The sequence below is a fragment of the Capra hircus genome, chromosome 3, assembly GCF_001704415.2.
Source record: "Capra hircus breed San Clemente chromosome 3, ASM170441v1, whole genome shotgun sequence".
NCBI lineage: Eukaryota > Metazoa > Chordata > Mammalia > Artiodactyla > Bovidae > Capra > Capra hircus.
The window spans coordinates 38,597,498-38,619,009 of NC_030810.1; the positions used below are offsets into that span (position 1 = coordinate 38,597,498).

General features: G+C 37.7%; 1 pseudogene; it reads left to right on the plus strand.

Annotated features, from left to right (window-relative positions):
- Positions 4,865 to 5,752, plus strand: LOC102182656 (annotated as a pseudogene).

Genomic DNA, 21,512 nt, shown 5'->3' on the forward strand with positions numbered 1-21,512 from the left:
TCACTTTTTGCCATAAGGGTGGTGTCATCTGCATATCTGAGGTTATCCCGGCAATCTTGATTCCAACTTGTGTTTCTTCCAGCCCCGCGTTTCTCATGATGTCCTCTGCATATAATTTAAATAAGCAGGGTGACAATATCCAGCCTTGATGTACTCCTTTTCCTATTTGGAACCAGTCGTTGTTCCATGTCCAGTTCTAACTGTCACCTCCTGACCTGCATACAGGTTTCTCAAGAAGCAGGTCAGGTGGTCTGGTATTCCCATCTCTTTCAGAATTTTCCACAGTTTATTGTGATTCATACTGTCAAAGGCTTTGGCATAGTCAATAAAGCAGAAGTAGATGTTTTTCTGGAACTCTCTTGCTTTTTCCATGATCCAGTTGATGTCGGCAATTTGATCTCTGGTTCTTCTGCCTTTTCTAAAACCGGCTTTAACATCTGGAAGTTCATGGTTCACGTATTGCTGAAACCTGGCTTGGAGAATTTTGAGCTTTACTTTACTAGCATGTGAGACGAGTGTAATTGTGTGGTAGTTTGAGCATTCTTTGGCATTGCCTTTCTTTGGGATTGAAATGAAAACTGACCTTTTCCAGTCCTGTGGCCACTGCTGAGTTTTCCAAGTTTCCTGGCATATTGAGTGCAGCACTTTCATGGCATCATTCTCCAGGATTTGAAATAGCTCCACTGGAATTCCATCACCTCCATTAGCTTTGTTTGTAGTGATGCTTTCTAAGGCCCACTTGACTTCACATTCCAGGATGTCTGGCTCTAGGTGAGTGATCAACCGTCATGATTATCTGGGTCGTGAAGATCTTTTTTGTACAGTTCTTCTGTGTTGCCATGTTAAAAATCTTACCTAAGCTGTCTTTCCATGTAAGAAAGCCCAGGACCAACTGGGTAAGTATATCTAATGTCAGAATTTCGTTAGCAAGTCCATTCAGCCCCCACACTAAGCCAACATAGCCTGTATCAGTAATAAAGATGCTATTTTGGCCTCAGCATTTATTCTTAAAAAAAAGAAAACCTCTCAAATTACTCTGAAAGAAGAAGAGCAGGGTATTATCTAATGCCAACTCCTTTCAGAGAACATGTCCAGCGTAACTGCAGGACAAACCTTTGATTTCTATTATCTCTACCATTTGAGAGGCCAGGAGAAAACACGAACCTTAATGGAGGTGGAATTATCCTTGCTATGACTGCAGTAAATATTTGTTGAAGGGGAAAAAAATGGAAAGAGAAGATACACCATATATACCTAGTTTAATGGAAAGCCTATTTCTGCCATATACATTAGAGAAATTGTTCAAGAACAGTTCATCCATGTGAAAATATTAGCACTGTAATTCTGCCAAGGTCAGTAAGACCTAGTGATTTGCTGAGATATCACCTTCATTTCACCAGGTAAATAAAGGCTCCTTTTTCAGTATGTCCTATCCAAGAAGGCACTCCATAGCCACAGTTAAATTATGAATACAGCACATATGTTCCATACCATATCATTTACAGCACAATTTAGCATAGACATAATGCTTTGTAACAAACTACAATACCATTCACAAAATGCATTTAAATAGCATAATTTAGTTCATTAAATTCAGTCATTTACAGTAAATCAAAATCATCATAGGAATTGAAGAGAGTACACAGTTGTTTGTTTGAATAGTTAAGCTAGGTAAGTCAATTTCTTTTTGAAGGTCAAGGACACAGTTGTTTCCATTTTCTTTTATAAAAAAGATACAGCTGGTGTCAAAAGATAATTTAATGTCACTTTGAAATGATCAACCCTCTTTTTTTCGCCCCCCATCTCCGGTTGCATATCATATCCCTGCCACTCCTAAAATATAAAATTCTCCAAAAACATTTTGCATACTAGTAACTAGAAGGTGTCTATAGATTTTACCATATCTCAAATGGACAATTTCTTTAAATTTTTAACCAAAATATGTACCTTTGGCCCTGAGAAAGGTTCAAACACTAAATCATAGTACATGTAGTCATCTGTTTATCTGTCTGCTTTTCATACCATATTGTAAGCCCCACAAGGGGCTTAAGTAGTCAATCATATTTAGATTCCTACAGCCTAGCAGTGTTTGTTGACTGTGAATTCTTTGAAAGCAAGGACTGGTTCTTTTATTTATCTATTTCTAGTCCTTATGGCCCTTACCATAGTGCTTCACACAGACAGTAAATATTCATTGATTTAAAAATCTCACTGGAGTGGCTTACCTAAGGATGTATCTTATAAGCACACAAATTCAGTATATTTTTTATTGTCTTAGTAAGGTCTGGCATGCCGCAGTCCATGGGGTCGCAAAGAGTTGGACACAACTGAGCAACTGATCTGTTGGTAAAAAAACCAGTGCCTAAAATTGCAAAGGCAAAGTAAGAAAAGAGGACTTCTTTCAGGGTTTAATACAAACTACTTGGCCTATCTGACTGTTACACTGTCCGATGTTCTCTGAAAAGAATCACATTCCAGGAGGACACAATTGTCTTTACCTAACCCAAGTCTTTTAGCCTTTTCCTGAAATGCTTTCACCAGAAACTCAACCAACAATAATCGATTGTATGAGGATTTCAGCTAGAGTTCAACTGCTTTAAGGCTAATGCAATCTAGACAGCATCCATGGGCTCAGCATTTATCCAGACATTCCATAACCTTATATATGCCTTGCCCTAGGTACTGTGTTAACTGCCGAGGATAAGGACTCAGGTGAGACCTGAACGCTGTCCTCAAGCTGCTTAGAGTGCAGCAGGGCACACCATCAATAGTGCAGCGTCCGAGGTAAGCACAAGTGCTCAGAGAGAGCATACACTGTCTTGACAATAAAGACACCACCTCGCTCTCTTCAGTACTTCCCACCCTCTAGGAAGAACTAGTTTCCACTCTCAGCCTTTTTTTTGTTGCTGTGTTTATTGATTTATTTTTGGCTGCCCTGGGTCTTCCTTGCTTTGCACAGGCTTTCATTGTGGTGCTCAGCCCTTTTTGAGAGGGCCTGGAGGAAGTGATAACCTGGAGGAAGTCTAAAGGAGACTACCAGGTAGAAGGGTTGCCTGCTCACATTTCTTCCCTTCAGGCTACCTTTCCCCTTACTTAAAAAGGAGGCAAAGGAAAGAATGTTGGAAGATGAAGAGGGAAATTTTTTAATTCATAGTAACTGTTCTTGAAAGTATCTGAATATTGCTGGGGAGAATATTGCTGGTATGAGGAACCATGTCAGAGTCCATTACCATGAACAGCCTCTAATTCTATTGACCCCCTACACTGAGAATATCAACAGCTCCACAGAGCCCAAGCAATAAAGCACAAACTCCTTAGATTGCATTAAACACTTCTGTACTCTGGCTTCAGTCTAGAGACTAGAAACTGCTAGTTCCTTCTGATATCTATTTTCCCCTTCTTCTATCAGCAATAAAAATTTTAGCTGGAAACACAGTTGCCCAGATAAAAAAAATTATTTCCCAATTTCCTTTACAGCTAGAATGTGGCCAGATGACTAAATTCGGGCCAACAGAACACAAGTGAAAATGTCAGGAGGAAGCTTCTGGGAACCTACAGAGACAGTTAGATGCACACCTCATCCTGCCCATTGGAACACGCCATGCCAATCCTGGATTGTCTACCTCCAGATTTGTAACTAAAAGGGAAATTATTTTCTATCCTATTTCAGCCACTGGATTCAGCCACTATTTGAACATCGTGTATTCTGCAAACTCCCTTTCACCCAGGTCCGCCCATAGAGCCAGGCAATGTGCTAAGTCTCTAAATACCTCGTCTTATTTCAAGCCTCACAAATACCCTGTTAGGTAGCTGCTATTATTAGTTCCATTTTACAGATGAAGAAACAGACTTATAAAGATGAATTTACTCCAGAGGCTATGCTTGTAATCTCTGTAACAGCATTGTCCAGTAGAACTTTCCACAGGAATGGAAATGCTTTATATCTGAGTTGTCTAATACAGTAGACACTACCCGCATATGGCTGTGGAGCACTTGAAATATGGCTAGTTCAATTTCAATTTCATTAAATTTTAATTAATTGAATTTCGATAGCCACATGTGGGTAATGGCTACAGTGTTGAATGCTATAGCTCTCAAGACTCCATACTGAAGCTTTAGAAAACAGCACCACCATGCCTTGTATTGATCAGGTGCTCGATAGATGTTTGCTTTAGTACTTTGAGTTGGATTGAGGTGAACATCAACTACACTAGACATAATCCATGTAAATGAAAAAAAAAAAAAACGGAGAAAGGGAGAAACTTCAACAAGTTCAGGGACAATATGCAGAATGATGAAGTTGAAGGGACAACAACAAAACACTCAAGCTCAGCATCAGTAGCAGGAGAACCCTCAACTCATTCTGTCCTTGCTCAAGCGGAGTCTGGAAGAGGTATGTCAAGATGGGCAAAGACAGCATATATAAACCCAGTTTAATAAAAGCTGGGCTGGCATCCATTTATAAAAACCTCCAGAGGACACTGAGGTTTCTCACACTATCTATTAAGAAACTGTCTGTAAAAGGTTGGGATGGGTCTCACTAGGCTGGAAAGAATAAGTCCAGATCACTCTATTTAACAACCATTCATCATAAATTCCATTTTTCATTTGGTGAGGAAATGACAGAAACTTACTCACTCCTGGTTACAGCAATTCAGAGCCAAAAAAAAAAAAAAAAACCTTCTAGTTATACTATTAGACCAAACTCTAAATTTTAGGCCCCTTTGAAATTTTTCACTCTTGCTTTTACCCCACTGAGGTGGAGCACCAAAGAATGCAGTCAGGGACCCACACTGTTTAGTAGCTCCTCTCAGCCTGGTCATTCTGGGTGTGACCTTTCACTAGGTCCCTGGCATAAGGCAGCATGTCGTCTCTTGGAGCAAAGCCAGAATGTAAGATGAAAAGCCTCATGCGGAGGATGACGCAAGGGAAATAATCATGACTTTCATACTGAGAGCCAGAAAGAAATTTGAGGTCTTAGGCACACTGGTACCTAAGCCTGGGGGTTTTACTGAGCATAAAATTCCCTTAACATTTTATTCTGTAGAGCTTCCAGCCACAGAACAGTAAGTATACTAGCAGTGGACCTGTGGGTGTGCCACTCTGCACTACCCAGAGAGGGGTCCAGATGGTGCTGTCCTGTGTTTCCATAATAATTTAAAGGGAAACATTCACAGTGTCCAGAGCCCTTGATGTCCTACAGATGAAGTGAGAGGATGTCCTCAAATTCCAAGCAGCAGGAACCCACTTAGGTGGCACCAGCCGTGACTTCCAAATGGAACAGTGCATCTGCTAAAGGAAAAGAGATGGTATCTACATTCTAGATCTGAAGGGGGCCTGGGAGAAGCTTCTGCAGATGGCTTGTGCCATCTTGTTTAAAAACCAGCTGATCAGTGTCATGTCCTTCAGGAACACAGACCAGAGGGCTGTGCTGAAGTGTGCCGCAACCACTGCAGCCACCCCTCCCGCCGCCCGCTTCACTCCCAGAACCTTCACTCACCAAACCCTGGCAGCTTCCAGGGGCTGCTTCTTCTGGTGGTCACTGATCCCAGGGCTGACAACCAGCCTCTCATGGAGGTGTTGTGTGTTAACCCACCGACCACTGTGCCCTGTACACAGATTCTCCTCTGTGCCTTGTGGACACTGACATCCTTGCAGCAAGAAGGAAGCTCACTCAGTGGGTCTGAGGAGATGGATGCTGCCCAGTAAGTTCTGCATGCACGTGGCACCATCCTGGGGACACACCTGTTGAAGGGCACGCCTCACCTCTGCTTCTACCAAGGGGCTGGAGAGATGGAAAAGAATGAGCAGGATGTGCTGAGGAGGCCACAAGGAGGAATGTCAGGGTGAATGGACCACCCCAGCTCCCAAGTTCGTGGCTACTTCACCTGAGGTTGCAGACGGGTCTGAAGGCGCAGGCACCACTGTGCCTGCCCAGCCGGTCCTGCAGAAGACGAGAGACCTCAGCCACCACTGTGGACTGGTCTGCAGCTCCCACTACGCAGCTGACTGAACCAGTAGGAACAACCACTGAGTGGTCCTAAGCTGCCCTTCTCCAGGCTCTTACGCAGAGAAGACATAAGGTGGATAGAAAATAAACAGCAGTTTCTTTCAAAACAAGACAAAACAATGTTGGTTGTAATGTGTTTGTATTAGGCAACTAAAGGGCCCATTCAGTCCAGCAAACGTTGTTTTAGTTCCTACTATGCGAAGGTAATGCTAAATGCTAAAAGCACAAATACAAATACAGTGATACTTTGGGACATTTTGTAGCAATGTCTTACGGAGAACAAATATTTTTAAAATCACTGCCATGCCTTACGTATACTACTTCAGGTAAGTCTCAAAAGCCTCCATAAAATTGATATGATTACTCCTGTTTTTTCAAGTGAAGAGGTTGAAGTTCAAAGTGATTAAACCAACCTGCTTGTTTGTATAACTGGTAACTACCACAACCCAGATCCAAATCCAGGCCTACCTAAATCCAAAATGTGTGTCCTTCTCACCAGGCTTCTTGCTTCCCCCGTCCCTTCCAAATACAACAGCAAGACAGTATACTCAAAGATTAGCCCCCCAAATAATATCAGATATCCTCAGGGCCTGTAACAGCATGGCCTTTCACAGGCTGAAGTAGCTACTACAAACAATACCCAATCACATATCATATTTGATCACCAGCGTCACAATTTTCCTGTAAGACAATCCTGTGAATATTATCATGCCCATTTGACAAATAAAGAAACTAAGTCTCAGGCAAATTAATTGAGTTGGTCAAAACCATACAACTACTAAAGAAAAGAATCAGCATTGGAACCCAACGCTGACTTTAACTTCTAAGCCAATACTCTTTCAACTAACCACTCTGCCTTGAAAAACAAAGATTCTGAAATCAGAGTAAATTTTGGATTTAATATTAGACCCAATCCTCTTTGAGGAGGGTGGGAGGACTTTCTTACTTGATTACCTAGCAGAAAGCAATGGGTCTGGAAGCAGAAAACCATCAAGACATGCCTAAGAAATAATGAACAAACCAGATTCCAAGATAAAAGGAAAGCTCCACAAGTATCAGGAGAGTACCAAAGACCCCCCGTAAATCAGATATGGACTAACACTGCTGAGAGCAGGGAGAAGCACAGACAATTGGAGCTGAAAAAAAAAAAAATCTGATTTTGAAACCTAACTTTGTTGCTTACGATTTATGTAATTTTAAGCAAGTTATTTCAACCTCTTTGAACTTCACTACTGTTTTTATATCTGCCAAAGTAGATGATTGAATTTGCAAATGTGACGTGCTTTGCAAAAAGAATCAACAGTTTTAAGAAACTACAAGTGCTAGGACCTGAACTAGAGTTGGAAGGTGTGAGGAGATTGGGAAAAAATTACATGCAAAACCCCCTTAACACTAACAAGAACCATGAGATCATTTTTAATAGTATCTCTTTTTACAGAGAAGGAAACTGAGGTCTGGAAAAGTGAAGTACTTTGGCCAAGGTCACACAACCAGTAAGTGCTGGAGCTATAACTTGAAACCAGGAGCCTGACTCTAGAGACCACACATTTGCTCTCTGCACTGGGGTGCTCTGAAAAGCCAGGGAATAGCAGCAGGAGCAGGACAGGAACACTTATGGAAACTGGCACTCAAATTAAAGCTAAGAAGCCTGGAGAAAAATGACTAGCCTGGAGCTGCTGCTGCTGCTGCTGCTAACCCTGGAGCAATGAGGGTCAAATAAAGCACTGGGCTACAAACAAGTAAAGAGGCAGCAACTTGAGGTTACAAATATCACTGAATAAGGCAAAACAAGTGGTCAGAGGACTCGGTTGAGAAGAAACAGAAGAATCCAAGGGAAAAACAGAAAAGACAGAAAAAGAAAAATACTAATAGAAAAATATTACCCAGTTGTTAATGGGAAAGGAATTATAATTGGGAACAGGGATGTGCTACATACTTCTTTTATTATCAAGGAACAATGCTGCTTCTGCAGCTTTAAACCTAATAAAACTAAAAGCACTAACATATATGACAAAACAAGAAAATATCAATGGATCTAGATAGAAAAACAGGGTAGAGAGGTCAAAAACCAAACAATCAGCTTGGCACAGCAGAGAATCCAAACAAAATGCACCTAACTGGATCAGAATCCAGGGAGACACAGACTGGAATGGCAGAGCTGGAAGGGAGGGGTCTGAGACCTCCACCCCTCCTTCATTTTTTAAGTGCAGGAAACTGAGGCCCAGAGTAGGAAGTGTAATGAGTCCAGGGTCATATCATTCATTGCAGCACACCACAGACACAAACTTGGCCCCAGGTTATAGGCAGTTCAGATTCTAGAGATTAATACAAAAGACAGGCTGAGATGGAGGAACAGGTGCCAAAGAGAACACATTTCCTGACAACAGTCACTAAAAAAACAACTCTAGATACAGGACAAACAACCGTACGCCTTTGTGGGTGTGCAGAATCCCTGTGGTCTTCTTTGTAGAACAAGGGAATCTTTGGGGGAAAGTGGAAGGATGCCTGCGCAGAGAAAGCAAGATTTTGTGAACAAGCAATCAGAGCCGATGATGCAAAGGGACTATCTTTTCTGTAATAAACATCCATGAGACTTCAGGTGAGTCATTTAATCTCCCTCAACCTCAGTTTCTCCATCATTTGGATTATCTCGCCAAACAAGGTTGTTGTTACAGAATCAGGATTTCTCAATGTATTTGGCAAAATTCTCGAGGACAGGGTTTGGGGAGTTACATTAATACCTGTGTTTTGGAAACACTGCATTCTCTGTCTGCCACCCTGGAGACTTAAGGTGCACATGAAATGACCATTTCCTCCCTGGTAAAGTAAAAAGATAATAATGTTTTTCTAGAATAGCTGAAAGCATTGAGATAATGCATGTTAGGCATCTAGTTCCATATCCATGAGCGTGCGTCCTCAGTCTCTTCAGTCATGTCTGACTCTTTGCAACCCTATGGACTGTAGCCCGCCAGGCTCCTCTGTCTATGGGATTCTCCAGGCAAGAATACTGGAGTGGGTTGCCATGCCCTCCTCCAGGGGATCTTCCCAACCCAGGGAACGAACCCGCATCTCATGTCTTCTGCATTGGCAGGAGGAATCTTTGCCACTAGCGGTCCTGGGAAGCCCTACCATACCTGACACATCACCAGGACTCAATAAAACAGAGTTATTAATATTACTGAAATTTTTTACTGTATTAAGGCTAGGAAAAACAGGTATAAACATCATCCAATAGGACTCTTTTATGTTGTCAGCAACCAAAAATTCAACTCAAACCAGATTGAGCAAAAAGTAAAATTAGCTCACACAACTGAAAAAACTTTGCTGGCTTTCATCTAATCCAGAGGCACCCATCCATTTGCCTTCCACTCTCAGCCTTACTCTCCTCCATATTATGTGCCACAAGGAAGCAATGTGCCATTCTGCAACATCATGCCTACAATTCTCCCAGGTTTTGATCCAGCGAAAAAAAAAGTCAGCTCTTCCTGGTGACTCCCATCTGAGTTTAGGACTTTGGAACAACTTAGGTCATGGGCATATCCCATATAAGATGTAAAAACATCTTAGGAGTAATGAGTAAGTGAAATATATCATACTGTACATATTATATGTACTGGAAAACAATGTTCTTAGGAATGGCAACTACATGAGGTGATGAATGCGTTGTTTAACTTGATTGTGGGAAGAATTTCAGAATGTATATGTATATCAAATCATTTTATGTTGTACAGTTTAAATATATACAATTTCTCAAAGAACTTGGAGAAAATAAAAGCACTAAAATAAACAATGTTATTAGAAGGATTTAATACTCTAGCCAGGACCGAGTCACAAGATCTATTCCAGGTGAAGCCCTACCAACTACATTGGAAAGAAATGGTTCTCTAAAGAACATTTGGGTAGAGCTCAGAAAAAGGAAGAGCAGAAAAAACAAATATCTATTAGAAGATAAAATCTTTGTAGCAAACTAATAGCAAAACAGCAAATAAAAAAGCAGACATTTTCATATATTATTGAGAGGGCAATTTGGCAAATGCACGTTCTTTTTGCCCAACTCCATTCCTAGAAGTTTATCCTGTACATAAATCACATCAGTGTGTAAGGATTTAATTAAAGGGTGATCTTTGAAGCAACAGTTGTAACACAGCAAAACACTGTCCATTAATATGAAAGTTGTTAGGTTACTATATTCATAGGGAAATATTGCAGTTATGTTTTAATAAGGTAGATATATATGTTCTGATATGGAAATAAGTCTATGATATGCTATAAAGGGAACAAATTGCAAAAAATTAGATAAATTTGGTCCTGCTTATGTAGATACATGGGGCTTCCCCAGTGGCTCAGTGGTGAAGAAACTGCCTGTCAAGCAGAAGGTGCAGATTCGATCCTTGGTTGGAAAGATCCCCTGGAGAAGGAGATGGCTGCTACTGCTGCTGTTAAGTCGCTTCAGTCGTGTCCAACTCTGTGCGACCCCATAGACGGCAGCCCACCAGGCTCCCCCATCCCTGGGATTCTCCAGGCAAGAACACTGCAGTGGGTTGCCATTTCCTTCTCCAATGCATGAAAGTGAAAAGTGAAAGGGAAGTCACTTAGTCGCTCAGTCGGGTCGCTCTTAGCGACCCCATGGACTGCAGCCTACCAGGCTCCTCCGTCCATGGGATTTTCCAGGCAAGAGTACTGGATTGGGTTGCCACAACCCACTCCAATATTCTTGCCTGGAGAATCCCATGAACAGAGGAGCCTAACAGGCTGCAATCCATGGGGTCGCAAAGAGAGTCAGACATGACTGAGCAAGTAAACAACACATGTAGATATGTAAAAAATATATGGAAGAATATCCAAAAAATGAGTAATTCTATTTATTGCTGAGGAAGAAGTACTAGGGAATTAGAAAGAAGAAGAAGGAAGAAGACATTTACTTTTCACTTTGTATCCTGTGGGATTTTGTTTCGCTAAATACACATGATTTTTATTGCTTTAAAAAGTCTAAAAAATTTGTCTGGAATTGAGCGGCAGGAGTTGCTTGTATATTTTTGAGATTAGTTGTTTGTCAGTTGCTTCATTTGCTATTATTTCCTCCCTTTCTGAAGGCTGTCTTTTCACCTTGCTTATAGTTTCCTTTGTTGTGCAGAAGCTTTTAAGTTTAATTAGGTCCCACTTGTTTATTTTTGCTTTTATTTCCAGTATTCCGGGAGGTGGGTCATAGAGGATCCTGCTGTGATTTATACAGATGTATAGAACAGTCTTTTGGACTTTTTGGGAGAGGGTGGGATGATTTGGGAGAATGGCATTGAAACATGTATAATATCACATATGAAATGAATCGCCAGTTCAGGTTCAATGCATGATACTGGATGCTTGGGGCTGGTGCACTGGGATGACCCAGAGGGATGGTACGGGGAGTGAGGAGAGAGGGGGGTTCAGGATGGGGAACACGTGTATACCTGTGGCAGATTCATGTTGATGTATGGCAAAACTAATACAATATTGTAAAGTAATTAACTTCCAATTAAAATAAATAAATTTATATTAAAAAATAAAGTGTAATAAAACAAGAAAAAAAAAGCCTAAAAAACACCTGTTCATGTGACTATTAGCATGACTTGTAGTTTGCACCACTGACTCTACAGGAACAAAAATGTTTGCTTTATATGTGCTAAAGAAATGTATTAAATTACTAAAAAGATTTGTAAATGGAATTTCACCATGAGACTACATACTTCTAAAAAATTTACAAGTCTTCTTGTTAAGAAGCAGTATAATATTGTCATGCTATTCTAGCAAATTATCTGGGCTACTGAATCAACTTGGTTCATTTATTTACTTTGTTTATCGGTCAGACCAGCCCATTACAGGATTTTGCCACTATAAATTGGCCCCTGGACTAACTCGTTCAGGCAGGAAGAAACTCCATCAAACCCAATAATTAATCGGGCAGTCCTCCTCCATATGTCGTGATGACTATTCATTAAAGCAATGCATATGGCTCTTACCTACATGTGCTAGCTTTTTGCTCTTATTCATGGTTCAACAAATTTATGAACCTTAGATCCAATGGAACAAAGTAAAATTAATACAGAAAATATTATAATTAGGTTGACAGTTTAAAATTAGAAAAGAAAAACAGAAATTGAGAAGAGATGTTGCCATTAAAAGTAGAACTCATGACACACGGAACATCTTTTGATGGCCTTCTATGTGCAAGGTACAAGGCTAAACTCTAGAAACACAAAGGGATGTATATGACATTGTACATGCCCACAGTCTTCCTTTTTGTTTGAAGAGACAGCACATGTATTGAAAGAAAACCAAGTAACTATATAAGGTTATCACTGGCCAATGCCTATATTTCTATTCATCAAGATTCCCATTTAAGATGCATGAAGTATCTTAGAAGTAATGAATAAGTGAAATATAACATACTATATATATTATATATACTGGAAGAACTATCGCTAAATTTACAGTGTTGTTATGGACTGAATATTTGTGTTCCCCCCAAATTTGTGTGTTCAAATCCTGACACCTAGTGTAATGGTGTTGGGAGATGGGGCCTTTGGGAGGTAACAGGTCTTGAGGGTGGAGCTCCCATGAATAGGACTAGGGCCCTTATAAGAAAACACAGGAGAGCTTATTCCTGTTCTCTGCTCTTCCCTCCACGTGAGGATACAGTGAAAGCACCAGTCTGCAACCCAGAAGAGGGCCCTTACCAGATTCTAACCATGTTGGTATCCTGATCTCAGACTTCCAGCCTCCAGAACTGAGAAATTTCTGTTGCTTATAAGCCACTCAATCTATATATCTTGTTACTGCATCCCAAACTTATGTAAGTGTATAGCAGTTAGCCATATCATTTTATAGAATAAGAAATGAATATTATCAAATTGAATTGATAATGCTTTGGCAACTTAAGTGTTAATAACATAATTCTATATGATTCATTTAAAAATATACACCAGAAGTACAACCAAAATAATTATTTTGAATTGTCATTGTGAGTGACATAAAATATGACAATAATCATAATTACAATCATAGATAACACTTGCCGGGTATTATTATGTGCAAGGTACTATTCTAAGTTACATATAAATATATATTTCATCCTCACAAAAATTTTATGATGCAAGTAATTTCTTATCCCTATTTTACAGATGGGCTTTATATACTTTACACCTGGGCTTTCCAGGTGGCTCAGTGATGAAGAATCCACCTGCCAATGCAGGAGATGCGAGTTCAGTCCCTGGGTCTGAAAGATCCCCTGGAGAAGGAAATGGCAACCTACTCTAGAACTCTTGCCTGCATAATCCCATGGACAGAGGAGCCTGGTGGGCTATAGTCCATAGGGTTGCAAAGAGTTGGACATGACTGAGCACGCATGCGTGCGCGCGTGTGTGCGCACACACACACACACACACTTTACAGAAAAACTGAGGCTGAGAAATTAAATAATTTGCTCAAGGTAAGCATCAGGGCCAGACTTCAAAACCAGGCAGGCTGACTCCAGAGTCCATACCCAAAAACACTGTGATGAATGAACAGTATGCATTCTCTGAATAATCATTTTGTTCATATTTTTAAGGAGAAAATAGAAGGTGAAGAATAGTAAAGATATGATTTCTTTATTCTGGAAGTCTGCACTTCCTTTGAAGCCTCAAGCCATGCCTTGCACATTATAGACAATTGATAAATATCTGTCTTATGAATGGTTGAGCTCTTAGGATCCATATTCCCACCCGCCTTCAAAAGCCCTGACCATGTGACTTTTCCCTAGTAGTCTAGTTGAGAGGGTGGCTCTCTTCCCAGGGTTCCACACAAGAAGCAGAAAGAGTGTCTGAGAGAAAGTGTGTAACAGAGCAGAACACAGTCTGAGAACCAGCCCTGGCCCCTTTTATTTATATAACCTTGGATAAGTCGGTCCACTCCTCTTGGAAATGAATGTTCACATTTTTCAAATGAAAGAGTTGGATCAGATGATTTTCAAACCGTGCTTAGAAGGAAGGAAGAAGGGGAAGCATGTGAACAGGTGCGACCTCTTTGGCTTCAAAGAGAGTAGCTCCCCTTAAACCTGTTTTACATATTAAGTATATGAGATTTTGTTGGAATAAAGGAACTCGAGGCTTTACAAAGTTTGAAGACCACCGGATTTGATCAAATTCTTAAGTACTGTCTCATTTCAAATACTCTGTCCCTCTTGACTGCACAAGCATGCTCCAATATGTTAGACTATTTGTTCTGACCTGTGCAAAAGACATTTTAACTGAATCTTTGAATTCTTTCCATCATTACAATTCTGGATCTATTCTTTCAGAAGAGAAATTGATTTTTTTCTTCCACCCACATTTATCAGTCCATTCTGGGGAGCTCTTCTTGCCACATCTTAAATAAGTAAATAGGATAACTGTGGTAATTGCCTGACCTGCAAAAAGTATAGAACTTCAAGGTTAATGTTCTTGGCACAAGATTTTCGCTACAAACAGCAGAATTCCTCTAACCCTTTGCTGAGGCATCGGTTCAATAATAAGAGAAAATCATGCTATGTACTGAATTACTCAAAAGAGAATTATCAGAGAGTTGATGGTCTAACCATGGCTAAACTATACTCTAAAAAGAACTAGTCTTAAAGAATTTCAGGAAGGACCTTCACTAGAGACATAGCAGAAGACACAAATATTTAACAACAATAAAAATAACTATAAAACAAACTATATACCCAAGAATTGGTACAATCCTACCCCAAATGTTGTGCTAATTGCTTACATTTAATTTTATAATTTAGCACTTCCTTCCATATGAATGAAAATAATTGTTACCATTAAGCCTATTCATTCTCTGAAATTCCTTTAGTCACTTTTCATTAAGGACTGTCAAACACATACATCATTTAGGGACTTTTAAATCTAAATTTTATTGAAGATATATTACATATGGTTTAATATTTCAGTTCGGCGATGGCCATCAGCAATAAGCATTACTCCAAGAGTGGGATTAATTAAATATTCTAGCAAACACAGTGATCCAAATAGCAAAGAAAAATTCTGGGCACTGAGCCCAGATTCTCCACCCTCTCTTATGGTGTATCTCATGTCTCTCGCAGATAAACAAGACAATCAACAAATCTTTCATCATTATTATTGAATTTGTAGATGTGCAATAAATGATCAAATTCCTCTTCCAGGTTGCCTATTAGTTTTTTTAAGCAGAAAAAGTTGCACACGAACTGCTCTATAAAAAGGTATTTTCAAAACTGAGGAGAAATATAGTTGTCAGAAATAAAATATAACTCTCCATGATAACCAGCAGTTTTCTTCTAACCTGAGTTTACCACTCCTCCAATGACTAGTGGGAAATGCTGCTATTCTATAATTATGAATCTGTCTTTGTTATGCTAAAGATATTTCAACTTTGTATATTATAGAGAATGTGAATCACAGCTCCACAGAAACAAAGAGATTCAGAGCAAACTCATGGTTTGGTCCCTCAGAGATTACTGGTTTTGTATTCATCAGTTAAGGCTGATAATAGTCCAATTTTGAATCTTAACTTTACATCTGAACTACTTGGTGTTCCTATGTTAATCTATTTTAACACTGAGGTGGTGGGAGGAACTTCAGGAAGAATATTTATAAAGGGGCTTATTCATCAAACTTTCCTGGTTCCTCTTCTTCATTTCCTCTCAGCTCCCAGCAGCAGCTACTTAGTAACAAAATAGGAGCATCTAGCGCAATCAAACGTGACCTAGCAACAATATTTCTTGTCATCACCAAATCTGCATTTTGGGAGCGCCATGTACCTTAAATCTTCTATCAAAGCACTCTCTTGGTTCAATGAGGAAGCTGTTAAGAAGGCAAAATCTTTGAAGCTAGAGCAGCTAATGAAACAAAAATATCTTTCCAATAAATTTGTCAGGTGGTTATGGTCTTAAGTAAGTCACTTCTGTGGACTTCAGAATCTTCACCTTTAAAATGAGGATAATATTTCCCCGGGTTGTTGTAAGGCTAGAAAAATAACATGTAAAGTACTTTGTACAGAGTACTCCATAAGTGGTAGCTAGTTTTATTATTATTATTAGAAATATAATGGAGGAAACAATCACTTAGAGAAAGGAACCAGCCCAAGAACATTCAGTGAATAGACTTCATTGAGTATCTGAATAGAGTTGTGAATATAAAAATGTGTAAGATCCCATCTCTGCCTTCTGTCTAGGAATTCACACTTAGTAAGAAAGCAAACAAATTCTATTACCAAATGCTCTCTTCACTCCATTCTGATGCAAATCTAGAAAAGAAGAGGTAAACGGAGACCCACATCAGCTATTTCTTAGGTGAAAAACCTTCCTACGTGGTCAGTCTTTTTCACTATGGCTAAGGATACTCTAACTCAGTGTGCCCTCTCCAACCTGCCTCCCTTCTGTAATCAAGAAATCCTTATTTATACACTACTATATATATAAAATTGATAACAAATATACTTATTAGATAACTAATAAGTATAGCAAAGGGAACTCTACTCAATACACTGTAATGACCTTCATGAGAAAAGAATCCAAAAAAAAAAAGGGGGATAAATGTATATACATAACTGATTCACTTTGCTGTACACTGGAAACTAGTACAACATTGTAAATCAACTATATTCCAATTAAAAAAACACAAACAAAGAAAGAAAACAATTTCAACTCCCCTCATTTTAGAGGTAAGAAAGAAAAAAAAGTTCCCTTTCTCTAATCTTTTCCTAAGTACTCTTTAGTAGACTATTAGCACAGTCTTTTAATACAGCACAATGGTATCTTGTTTTAAAGCCATTCTTTAAAGATATTCTTAATGTTTTGTATAGCTATATTTTTGCTCATTAAATGTAGAAAACTTAAAAATTACTGATAAGCCATAAAGTTAACATATTTTAGATGTATCTTTAAAGAGATAAATGATGACTCCTTTCTAAAGTATCAAAAAGGGGATAAAAAAACTCAGAAGAAATTATAATGTATCTTAATTGCTACATTTTATTTCTGATTTCACATCTATTATTAAATATGTAACAGGACAAAATAAAGTCACAAAACAAAGAAGAAACTATTTAGAAATCCTTAACAGTGGTATTTTCCTCCTTTGAATAGAGAATTCACACTATTGCTTTGGTATATTGCTGTACAGTTAACTAAAACCAGTTTAACCTATGCTAACAAAACTCATCTAACTAGCTAACTTAATCTTCCCCAAATCCTGTGAGGTATGAATCACTAAAATAATTTTAGAGAGGAGGAAACTGAGACACAGCTATCATAATCTAGATTAAAACAGGATAAAAAGGCCTCATCCTACTCTAATTACTCTTGTAAATCTTGACCACTAAGCTACACTGAACATATATTAAAATGTTTTTCCACCCTCACCTAGATTGCCTTCTATTTTCTCTGAGACTGTGACACTTCAATTCTCCTAGGGGTCTAATACTGAACATTTTATCTGAAAGATGCCCTCGGGGAATATGTTTATTCAATAATCCATGCAACATAATATAATATCACTTTTTCAAGTATGGCTATGACTTTTACATAGACTAGATCCATAAAGAGAGATGGAGAATGATACTTTGCATTTGTTTAGCAGTCTTTCAAAGTGCTTTCATATATATTATTCAGTGAGGGAGAATGGAATTTAAATTTAAGAGAAGAAAGGATGTTAGAGATTCTCAAATTCAGTGTTTCCTCACCTTCTTTAGGTCACTTGCCCATTTGAGAATCCGATAAAAGCTACAGACCTCATATCTAGGAAGATATACACACAAATTTGCATAGTTTCAAGAGGATTCTTGGAACACCCCCAGGTTAAGAACTATCTAATTTGCAACTTACATTTTACCAACACAGAAGCTACTATTTATCATGAAAGCATCCACACCAGGAGGCAAAGTAAGGATTATTATCCACATTTTCCAGATCTGGAAATTAAGGTCAAGAGAAGTTGTAAGACTTGCCCGTAGTCTTAAAGCTAGTTAATAGCAGTAGCAGAACCCAGGACTCTGGGTTAGTCTAGTTTTGTTTTTAACTGATGTATATTTAACATACAATATTATATCAGTTCCATATGCTTCAGTCATTCTTCTAGATCACACTGACCATGCACTGTATTACCATAAAATTCCTTCACCATAAGAAAGCTTTTACAGTCAACAGTTTATTTTCCTTTCCATATCACACACAAATCTTAATCTCCAGTGAAAAAGATCCAAATACAAAATTTGTTCTATGCACAATAGTAACTAATTACTTAGAGATCTCCAAAAGATTTTAGTTATTACTGACATTAAATATTGAAATCTGGAAATTAAAATTGTAAACGACTCTGTAACTTCTGCATTGGCCAACTAAATACCAACCTGGTCAACTTCCCCTTTCAGCAGCAAACGAACATACTGGAATCCAAGCAAAGAAGGCAAAATGTTAGCACTTGTCTTGAACGAGTATGTGAAAATAGTATTAGTAAATTAGAATTGTTTATAAGTTCATTGTAAACTATTAATAAATATTTACTGAATGAATAGAAGAATTACTAATAAATATCACAGAGTTTTTCAAATATTTTTGCTTTCACTTTCAAAAATTATATTTAAACTAAGAATACACTCAATTATAGTACTTTTCACTTAAGATCTAAGTTAAATCAGCAACAGCATATTCAATACTAAACTATACATAAAAACATATAGTTTTTTAAATGTTTATTCAGATTTTATCAAAACAACCTATGTTGTTAAGACAGTGGTTCTGATGAATTTTATTATAATTTATTTATTCTCCCATAGCAATAAATATACATAAAATATTTATTGAGAAGAAAATATCTTAGATATGCCAAGGATACCATAGCATTTATGATGAATGTTAAATTTTTAAAAGAAAATGGTTTTTATTAACATTTAATTTAATGTCACTTAGCAGCATGCTATCTTGCACACTCAAGATTTCTATTCCTGACGAGCCGTCTTTGTTTATAAGCCAAAAGCCTCCATAATATAGGCTGGGGTGCTGAGCATTCTGGTTTTTAGAAAGAATTCAAGATGTTATGTTTTAATTTTGCTTATTTATGCTGGCTTTCATATACTTCAAGTCTGAATTTTAATGTTTCATTATCACAGTTCTGTCATAACTAGATAGAATAAGAATTTCCTACAAAACAAATGCTTAACACAGCAATAAACCTGTTGAAGGAATAAATTAGCAGGCAAGTTATGCTTTTAGGATATCACACCACAGAAAATGTATTGTAGCCACTCTACCTAGTGATTAGGTTTATATTGCAATGTGACTCATAAGACTCACTGTGCTGAATAAAAATTTAAGCAATTAGTAATCTTATTTCTTAGGAAGAACTGCCTGATATCGTATATTAAAACAGATCTTGCTCAATTAAAATTGCTCACAGTCAGCAAAAATAATTTCTGCACTGTAATGAAATAATGAAATAATTATATGCAAGGGAGGACTTGTGATCTTTTTAATTATTCTATTCTTCATTTTTAAAAGGGCTATTTGAAAACGTACTCTTATAATTGATTGCTATAAATCAGTCAAACGCATTCTAAGGATCATAAATATTCTAACTTTTAAAAGACAAAGAAATGCTAAATATTCAATGGAATACTTCAATATTCAGAAAATTTAATCTGGGGGGAAAGGATAGACTGCTCTTTGGAAAATAAAAAAGTAAATTTGTTGTCCCGTGAAAAATGAAATATCTTGAATGTCAGTAACAGAAATGGAATTAACAAGAGATCTTTTTATTGTTTTTTAAGGTCATTAGGCTGTGAATTCTATAATTATGGAAATCGTCAGTCCAGTTCTGTAAGAATGTTTGCTCCCATCCATAAGGTAGTGGAATGTTCAATCAGTCTCTCTCGTGGGAAAGTTAGGTCATAACTGTAAGTGTACCAGCAAAATTGAATTAAGCAAAGAGATTTCATTAGTATTTATAGCCAGAAGGCATCTGTAAAAGTACAGGGCAAAGAAGTTATGTGGAAGTCAAAGGAGAGAAAAAAAATGGGTTTCTAGTGACAAAGGCGAATCTGAAAGAGATATAAGTGTATAATGAATAAGAGCTATTGAACGCTACTGCAAAGAGGGAGTTGCAAAGATGTCAAATATTGATTTTCTTGTGTATGCCTTTGGACTACATATGTAATTGTTTGGATTTGCTGTCTTCATGGTACAACAATATTTGTTGTCGAAGGTTAAAAAGCATGATGTGAAATAAACTAAAAACAAGAAACATGTTGGAGAATTGTAATAATCCTCTACTCAGTATCTCATTAAGACATTTCTATAATTTCTTGCAAAAGAACACTTTTCATGAACAAAAATATTCTATATTTTTCAAGCAGAACACACAATTCTTACTCTTAGTTATGTTATTAAAAATTATTTGACTTGCAGTATCAGTTTAAATTATACTAGGTTTTCTACTTCTTTATTTTATTGAATGGATATTCTTAAACCATATCTCTAATTCCAAAAGTACAGTTAAACCATACTTTATTTTTCAGTATGATTTCAATTAATCCAATTAAAGCTAAAGTGACGATAAAAATCTAATGTTACCCCCTTAAAAAGAAATACTTTCTATAGCATTTTCCTTTTAAAACTCCAGAAAGAAAACTTTCAATTTTAAGTCTATGTAAGCATATAAATTTAATAACAAATCACAATCTCAAGTAATCAAATTAACAACCAAGCTAGTATGGTCCTTAGATAAACAAAATACTTTATTTTTGTTTTCAGAGGTTACTTGCCCTTTGAATATTCAAGTCTTAACAAAGAATATTAACTATCATAATGCTCTTCTCACATAACAGACTTGTTTCTTTTATCTGATTTGATTACTTATTAGGCTCTTGAATCATATTTATTAACATTACCTTGTTCTCCTTCCTACTTCAGGTTGTTTAGAAACAATAGCAAAACTCTGCAGGTGGATTTTATTGCACTTAAAACCACAATGACCACAAACTAAAAAAAGGAAGAAAGAAAAAAAAGTATGAGATGTTTTAAGCATTAGAGGTGGACAGGTATACAAATAAAGAACAGTATAATACATGGCAGAAGTCTATCACTTTACCAGCGCAGAAAATACTAGCTAGGAAAACTGCAGAGAAAACAACTTCTGCAGCACAAGTTTCTGATTTTGTTTTCAATGTCTCACTTTTAACGTTAGTAAATATTTCATAGCAAAGTAAAACAGAGTGACAACGTTGAGTCTATGTGAAATCCAAGACATTTTTTTCCCAGTGTTTTGGAAGCATGTAGTACACCAGGAAGATAATCCAGCAGCAATGGCAGCCCCTCACGGAGGTAAATACTTGTTAGGAACAAAACATAATTCAATCCTACTCTTCTTTTCAAAAAGGTTGCCTGTGGAATATCCATCATAAAGTCATTTCTGTTTCTTAAGAGCTATTAGTGTCTGGCCCCTTGGCTTCATTAAGACACTCTTTTTCAATA